Genomic DNA, 9,199 nt, shown 5'->3' with positions numbered 1-9,199 from the left:
TACGTTTGGTTTCATTTGTAAAATGGCACAATAATGGGGGAGACGAGTCATGTGATTAATAATAAGGGCGGCCAATCAGTGTGTTTGGAGCCCACAGAGCAATTAATTCAGGTATGGGATCCCTTATCCGGAAGGCTCTGAATTACCGAAAGGCCATCTCCCATAGACTCCATTTTAATCAAATAATTCAGAATTTTAAAACTGATTCCCTTTCCTCTGTAATAATTACCCCTTATTGGGGGCAGAACAGCCCTATTGGGTTTATTTAATGGTTAAATGATTCCCTTTTCTCTGTAATAATAAAACAGTACCTGTACTTGATCCCAACTAAGATATAATTACCCCTTATTGGGGGCAGAACAGCCCTATTGGGTTTATTTAATGGTTAAATGATTCCCTTTTCTCTGTAATAATAAAACAGTACCTGTACTTGATCCCAACTAAGATATAATTACCCCTTATTGGGGCAGAACAGCCCTATTGGGTTTATTTCATGGTTAAATGATTCCCTTTTCTCTGTAATAATAAAACAGTACCTGTACTTGATCCCAACTAAGATATAATTACCCCTTATTGGGGGCAGAACAGCCCTATTGGGTTTATTTAATGGTTAAATGATTCCCTTTCTCTGTAATAATAAAACAGTACCTGTACTTGATCCCAACTAAGATATAATTACCCCTTATTGGGGCAGAACAGCCCTATTGGGTTTATTTAATGGTTAAATGATTCCCGTTTCTCTGTAATAATAAAACAGTACCTGTACTTGATCCCAACTAAGATATAATTACCCCTTATTGGGGCAGAACAGCCCTATTGGGTTTATTTAATGGTTAAATGATTCCCTTTTCTCTGTAATAATAAAACAGTACCTGTACTTGATCCCAACTAAGATATAATTACCCCTTATTGGGGCAGAACAGCCCTATTGGGTTTATTTAATGGTTAAATGATTCCCTTTTCTCTGTAATAATAAAACAGTACCTGTACTTGATCCCAACTAAGATATAATTACCCCTTATTGGGGCAGAACAGCCCTATTGGGTTTATTTCATGGTTAAATGATTCCCGTTTCTCTGTAATAATAAAACAGTACCTGTACTTGATCCCAACTAAGATATAATTACCCCTTATTGGGGCAGAACAGCCCTATTGGGTTTATTTAATGGTTAAATGATTCCTTTTTCTCTGTAATAATAAAACAGTACCTGTACTTGATCCCAACTAAGATATAATTACCCCTTATTGGGGCAGAACAGCCCTATTGGGTTTATTTAATGGTTAAATGATTCCCTTTTCTCTGTAATAATAAAACAGTACCTGTACTTGATCCCAACTAAGATATAATTACCCCTTATTGGGGCAGAACAGCCCTATTGGGTTTATTTAATGGTTAAATGATTCCCTTTTCTCTGTAATAATAAAACAGTACCTGTACTTGATCCCAACTAAGATATAATTACCCCTTATTGGGGCAGAACAGCCCTATTGGGTTTATTTCATGGTTAAATGATTCCCGTTTCTCTGTAATAATAAAACAGTACCTGTACTTGATCCCAACTAAGATATAATTACCCCTTATTGGGGCAGAACAGCCCTATTGGGTTTATTTAATGGTTAAATGATTCCTTTTTCTCTGTAATAATAAAACAGTACCTGTACTTGATCCCAACTAAGATATAATTACCCCTTATTGGGGCAGAACAGCCCTATTGGGTTTATTTAATGGTTAAATGATTCCCTTTTCTCTGTAATAATAAAACAGTACTTGTACTTGATCCCAACTAAGATATAATTACCCCTTATTGGGGGCAGAACAGCCCTATTGGGTTTATTTAATGGTTAAATGATTCCCTTTTCTCTGTAATAATAAAACAGTACCTGTACTTGATCCCAACTAAGATATAATTACCCCTTATTGGGGCAGAACAGCCCTATTGGGTTTATTTCATGGTTAAATGATTCCCTTTTCTCTGTAATAATAAAACAGTACCTGTACTTGATCCCAACTAAGATATAATTACCCCTTATTGGGTGCAAAATAATATTGGGTTTAATTAACGTTTTATTGATTTTTTTAGCAGACTTAAGGTATGGAGATCCAAATTACGGAAAGACCCCTTATCTGGAATACCCTTGGTCCCGAGCATTCTGGATAACGGGTCCTATACCTGTACTGAATAAATTAATGGGGGCACCCTGTAGGCACCCCCCTATCCCACCCACTTACCTGTCACTCACAAGGCAAGGGTGGGTCACTTTACATTGTAGTTACAGAATGTCCTATTCATTTTTGAATTATTTGCCTTCCTCTGACTCTTTCCTGCTTTAAAATGGGGGTCACTGACCCCGGCAGCCAAGAAACTGCTGCTCTGTGAGGCTGCAATGTTATTGTCACTTTATTTTGCTTATCTTTCTATTTAGGCCCTCCTCTATTCATATTCCTGTCTTTCATTCAAGCTGCTGCCTGGTTGCTAGGTTAAATTAGTCCCTAGCAACCTGATAGCCGCTGAATATAAGGCAAATAAATCAAAAACCACAAATAATAAATGAAGACCAATTGCAAATTGTCTCATAACGGCACTCTCTACATTATACTTGAACTTTCTCTTTAGATTTAGGGCAAGCTGCACTGGGGGGAGGGGGTACAATTAACAACCCCCCTTGATCTCCAGAACACACAGCGCTATAGAGAGTATACGGAGTCACTAAGGGCAGGACATAGGAACCTCAGCTTTGATTGGCCGCCCATATGCTGGGCCCAACCTATTGCTCTGTGAGGCTCCAATTGTATTGTTACTTTTCTTTCTGTTCATATTCCAGTCTCTTTCACACCACTGCCTGGTTGCTAGGGTAAAACTGGACCTTGGCAACCATATAGCTACTGCAGTGTCGTACTTGGTGCTTATTGAGCGTAAGTGTAGTTAGGGGAGGTAGAGCGTAACTGAATATCCCCCCAGTCCTGTAGGCAATATTAAATAATTTATGGAACTGTTTTCACTTTGGACTAAAAATAATCATTATGGGCCCCAAAAATCTGCTAAGGTTGTTTCAACTAAATAGTGGGTGAGTCCCTGCCCGAAGCACAGTAGGAGGGGGAGAGCCAATCACAGCCGTGCAACAAGCAAAGGCAGGCTTCAGTTCCCTATCAGGTCTAGCAAGGTGCTGATTGGTTCCTGTCCTACAGTGCTGAGTGCTGCCGGCCCCCCTGCACAAGCAGCAGGAAGTGGAACACATGGGCGGGGCTAGTAGGAATTTTGTAAAAAATTTTCAATAAATCAGCCCAAAACACAACATTGCAAAGCACATTCCTTCTATTTCTATAGGGGTATTATCCCTGGCACATTCTGGTTTTATATCTCTTTTATAAAAATTGGATTTTTAACATATGGAATTCACCCCCTCCAAAAAAAAGTAGTTAATGCTAATGGGGTTGGGGGGAGATTCACTGATTCCCCTGAACAGAGTGACATTTCCTCCTACAATAAATATACTCATTGGTGTCTCAGCACCATATTGCCCAGCAGGGGGCAGCAGAACAGAGTGACATTTCCTCCTACAATAAATATACTCATTGGTCTCTCTCAGCACCATATTGCCCAGCAGGGGGCAGCAGAACAGTGACATATCCTCCTACAATAAATATACTCATTGGTGTCTCAGCACCATATTGCCCCAGCAGGGGGCAGCAGAACAGAGTGACATTTCCTCCTACAATAAATATACTCATTGGTCTCTCAGCATCACCATATTGCCCAGCAGGGGGCAGCAGAACAGAGTGACATTTCCTCCTACAATAAATATACTCATTGGTCTCTCTCAGTGCCATATTGCCCCAGCAGGGGGCAGCAGAACAGAGTGGCATTTCCTCCTACAATAAATATACTCATTGGTCTCAGCACCATATTGCCCCAGCAGGGGGCAGCAGAACAGAGTGACATTTCCTCCTACAATAAATATACTCATTGGTCTCTCAGCATCACCATATTGCCCAGCAGGGGGCAGCAGAACAGAGTGACATTTCCTCCTACAATAAATATACTCATTGGTCTCTCTCAGTGCCATATTGCCCCAGCAGGGGGCAGCAGAACAGAGTGGCATTTCCTCCTACAATAAATATACTCATTGGTCTCAGCACCATATTGCCCCAGCAGGGGGCAGCAGAACAGAGTGACATTTCCTCCTACAATAAATATACTCATTGGTCTCTCAGCATCACCATATTGCCCAGCAGGGGGCAGCAGAACAGAGTGACATTTCCTCCTACAATAAATATACTCATTGGTCTCAGCACCATATTGCCCAGCAGGGGGCAGCAGAACAGAGTGGCATTTCCTCCTACAATAAATATACTCATTGGTCTCAGCACCATATTGGCCCAGCAGGGGGCAGCAGAACAGAGTGACATTTCCTCCTACAATAAATATACTCATTGGTGTCTCAGCACCATATTGCCCAGCAGGGGGCAGCAGAACAGAGTGACATTTCCTCCTACAATAAATATACTCATTGGTCTCTCTCAGCACCATATTGCCCAGCAGGGGGCAGCAGAACAGTGACATATCCTCCTACAATAAATATACTCATTGGTGTCTCAGCACCATATTGCCCCAGCAGCAGAACAGAGTGACATTTCCTCCTACAATAAATATACTCATTGGTCTCAGCACCATATTGCCCCAGCAGGGGGCAGCAGAACAGAGTGGCATTTCCTCCTACAATAAATATACTCATTGGTCTCAGCACCATATTGCCCCAGCAGGGGGCAGCAGAACAGAGTGGCATTTCCTCCTACAATAAATATACTCATTGGGCTCAGCACCATATTGGCCCAGCAGGGGGCAGCAGAACAGAGTGACATTTCCTCCTACAATAAATATACTCATTGGTCTCTCTCAGCACCATATTGCCCAGCAGGGGGCAGCAGAACAGAGTGACATTTCCTCCTACAATAAATATACTCATTGGTCTCTCAGCACCATATTGCCCCAGCAGCAGAACAGAGTGACATTTCCTCCTACAATAAATATACTCATTGGTCTCTCAGTGTCAGCACCATATTGCCCCAGCAGGGGGCAGCAGAACAGTGACATATCCTCCTACAATTAATATAATCATTGGTCTCTCTCAGCACCATATTGCCCCAGCAGGGGGCAGCAGAACAGTGACATATCCTCCTACAATTAATATACTCATTGGTCTCACAGCACCATATTGCCCCAGCAGGGGGCAGCAGAACAGAGCGACATTTCCTCCTACAATAAATATACTCATTGGTGTCTCAGTGTCAGCACCATATTGCCCAGCAGGGGGCAGAACCTGTGATTAGGATCCCAATGGATGAGTGTGCAGGGGGTAACATGTAAATCAAGTAGGGGCAATAGTGGATTTGGGTCTCACTGATACAGGACCAGCGCTGGGGCAGGGCAATAACTGGGCACATCAGCTGTGGTATTTATTTATTGCTTGTTCCCCCCAGGGGTTCAGCTGAAACCATGTCACCTGGCGCCACCTCTGGTGAGAGTTAAAACTGCAGCAGGACCAATGGCAGGATCTCTTCATACCCTGCCCAGTCAGCCTGAACAGCCAATCAAATGTGTTCTTTCAAACATGTGACCAGAAATCACTGCTGAGTGGCTGCTACAGGTCCTGCAGTTGGTCACTCAGCATATGATGCAACCCTGTCAGAAAAAAAAGCCCTTTTTGGCTCAAGTTGCCCTTTCAGGTCCAGCAGTTGCCCCTTTATCCCGTAACAAGGTAATGATACATATTGTGGTTATTATGGGATGGCTTTATTGGCCGTACAGGAATGAGCAGAACGTCGGCGCTACGTCCACTTTAGGTCACAGACGAGCGCCAGATGGTCGGAGGGGTGGGCGACGCTGGGGAGGGCCCGGTACTGGGTGACCTCCTCGTGACTCGGCAGCGGAATGATCTGTTCGAGCGCGAGTTGCCGGGAGTCGATGAATATATAGTCCAGGCAGCCGTGGAACTCCCCGATGTAGTTGGTGTACGCGGGTTCCCCACAGGCGCTCGCCAGGCTGAAGGGGTGGGTCAGCGCCATGTTGCACCGCTCCTCCTCCCCATTGGATGTCCAGTCTTCATCATCCTCGGCAATAGCCCCGCCCTGGACAAAGCGGTGCAGCCCCGTGTTGGGGAGGCTGTTGAAATCTCCACAAAATACCACGGGAATCCCTCCGTACAGTTCATTGGCCACGTGCCCGAGGTGCGCCAGCGCGACGGCCATCTGAACCAGGCGAATGTGGCCTCCTGTGGGTAGGAATAAAATGAGAATGGGGGCGTGGTCATAACACACAGGGCTCAGTGCCACAATAGGGGGCGCCACTACACGCACTCGGCGCCAGCCTCTCCCCACCACGCCCTCGGCGCCAGCCTCTCCCCAGCCAGCCTCTCCCCACTACGCCCTCGGCGCCAGCCTCTCCCCACTACGCCCTCGGCGCCAGCCTCTCCCCAGCCAGCCTCTCCCCACTACGCCCTCGGCGCCAGCCTCTCCCCAGCCAGCCTCTCCCCACTACGCCCTCGGCGCCAGCCTCTCCCCAGCCAGACTCTCCCCACTACGCCCTCGGCGCCAGCCTCTCCCCAGCCAGCCTCTCCCCACTACGCCCTCGGCGCCAGCCTCTCCCCACTACGCCCTCGGCGCCAGCCTCTCCCCACTACGCCCTCGGCGCCAGCCTCTCCCCACTACGCCCTCGGCGCCAGCCTCTCCCCAGCCAGCCTCTCCCCACTACGCCCTCGGCGCCAGCCTCTCCCCACTACGCCCTCGGCGCCAGCCTCTCCCCACTACGCCCTCGGCGCCAGCCTCTCCCCACTACGCCCTCGGCGCCAGCCTCTCCCCACTACGCCCTCGGCGCCAGCCTCTCCCCAGCCAGCCTCTCCCCACTACGCACTCGGCAGCTTCCAGTTAAAACCAAGCAGGGGACTTACCTTTGGGATGGAAATACAGGTGAGTGTTGGCCACACAGATACGTCTAGAAGGCTCCTCTATGGACTCAAGAACCAAGACCTAAAATACAAAATATAACAAAACTAAATCACTCAGGTACTGACAAAACCACTGCAAATCTGGGATCCATTATCCAGAAACCTGTTATCCCCAGATTCTGTGGGGCGCTAGGGGCCTCTGCAGGTCATTACTGCTAACTGCACAGAGTACAAGTCACTTTCCCCAGGGGGTATTTGCTATTGGGTTCTGCCCCACTCTCAGAACAAAAATATCTGTCACTCCTTACTGACCCCTATGTCTGGGCACTTATGGGGCCCCCACACCAGCCATCCCTCCAGCGGGGACCACAGCGGCCCTTGGGTGAAGCATCTCAACCCCTGGCTCCTCCCTCTGGGGGCCAATCTCTCACTACTGACACATACTGCCTATTTACTTATGGGCCCGCAAAATCCAAAGGGCAATAAACCCCCTTTAATGAAAACACTAGTTATTTACCCCCCCCCCCTGTTCTGGGGACTCTACTTGCCCTTATGGGGTTCAACTTTGGGCCTCTCCGTACCCACCCAGGGGCCCCCCTCCGTACCCACCCAGGGGCCCCCCTCCGTACCCACCCAGGGGCCCCCCTCCGTACCCACCCAGGGGCCCCCCTCCGTACCCACCCAGGGGCCCCCCATCCGCACCCACTGACCCTTTGGGGCCCAACACCCCCATAAAGGGCTAATAAGGGGCCACACTATTGCCCCTACTGTACCGGCCCAGTTCGGCCCAATCACCTGTAAGGCGGAGGATCTCTTCAGAACCCTTTCCCGGGCCCCCGGGTACCGAGAGAGCCGGCCCAGCAGCTCGGAGTGTCTGGGCTCCCCCAGCAGGGCCCCGGCCAGGGAGATGTCGTGCTGCCCCAACAGGCGGAACCGGTCTCGGCTATAGAATGTGGCCAGGCCCTCCTGCTGCCGCTCCTTCCCCCGGTAGCGGCCCTCCATCCCCAGCTGCTCCAGTAGGGGCCCCAGGGCCGCCTCAAACACCTCCCTGTCCGCCTCCTGCAGGCACAGTATGTCGGCCCGGTACCCGCTCAGCTCTCTCCGCAGCAGGCTGTGCCGGTATCCGCCCTGCAGGGCCCAGGCCGGGCAGTAAGGGTACAGCACCTCCCGGGAGAGCTCGGTCCGGGCATACACCTCAGCCAGGATATTGTATGAGACTGTCCGGAACCGCCCCGGCCCCGCCCCCTCCCGGGTCAGAACTATCCGCCCGTCACTCAGGTACCGGCCCGGCCCGGCCTCCACACAGCCCTCCGGTTCCGCCTCCGCCGCGCAGCCCCAACGTGTCCCGTCCCCCGGCACCGCCCGCAGCTTCAGCCTGAGTCCCAGCTCCGCCTCCCCCGGGGTGTACAGCCTGCCGGTACCGGCCCCCTCCCAGCCCCGCTCCCCCTGTCTGAGCCACTCGAACCGGGACAGGTCGGGCCGCCCGAACTCCATGCAGAGCCGGGGGCACAGCGGGGCCCCAACCAGCACCACCCGGGGCAGCTCCAAGTGCAGGAAGGCCGGGGGGTTCCGCTCCACCAGGTACTGGGCCGCCCCCACCTGCAGCACCGACCCCTCCCGCCAGGCCGACCCATTGGGCTCTCCCTCCGGCACCTCCCGGCCCAGGTAGGTCAGTGACACCGGAACCGGCTCCTCCCGCGGCTCCTTCCGCCCTTTCTTGCCCTTGTCCCGGCCTTTGGCTACGGAGGCGGCGATACGGGCCAAGGCCCGGCCCAGGGGTTCGCTCTGCTCCCGCTGCAGGTTCCGCCGGGTCCCGCCGAGCTCCAGGGAGATACTCAGCTTGGGTTCCCCAGGCACCGCCCGCACCACCGCCCGATCCATGCTTCCCTCCCCGGCCCGATCCATGCTTCCCTCCCCGGCCCGATCCATGCTTCCCTCCCCGGCCCGATCCATGCTTCCCTCCCCGGCCCGATCCATGCTTCCCTCCCCGGCCCGATCCATGCTTCCCTCCCTGCCCCCGGCCCAGTCTGTAGCGGCCCCCGGGCCCCGCACCAACCTCCCCAGCAGCGCCTGTAGCCGGACTCTCATCCCCATCTAGCGCCGCCCCTACCCATGTAGCCCCGCCTCTACCCATGTAGCCCCGCCTCCTCCCCAGCAGCGCCTGTAGCCGGACTCTCATCCCCATCTAGCCCCGCCCCTACCCATGTAGCCCCGCCTCCTCCCCAGCAGCGCCTGTAGCCGGACTCTCATCCCATCT

At 51.1% G+C, this 9,199-nt stretch overlaps 1 non-coding gene across 1 annotated transcript; it reads right to left on the bottom strand.

Moving 5' to 3' along the window:
- Positions 1-4,064: 4,064 nt before the first annotated feature.
- On the bottom strand, positions 4,065-8,970 carry pde12. Its single transcript, XR_001171721.2, has 3 exons — positions 7,738-8,970; positions 6,946-7,024; positions 4,065-6,270 (listed from the first exon to the last, which is right to left on the bottom strand). It is a non-coding gene; the product is annotated as a phosphodiesterase 12 (transcript).
- Between the last annotated feature and the right edge of the window lie 229 nt (positions 8,971-9,199).

Source organism: Xenopus tropicalis, chromosome 4 (genome assembly GCF_000004195.4).
Source record: "Xenopus tropicalis strain Nigerian chromosome 4, UCB_Xtro_10.0, whole genome shotgun sequence".
NCBI classification, from domain to species: Eukaryota; Metazoa; Chordata; class Amphibia; order Anura; family Pipidae; genus Xenopus; species Xenopus tropicalis.
This window is presented reverse-complemented; position numbering and strand designations above follow the sequence as displayed.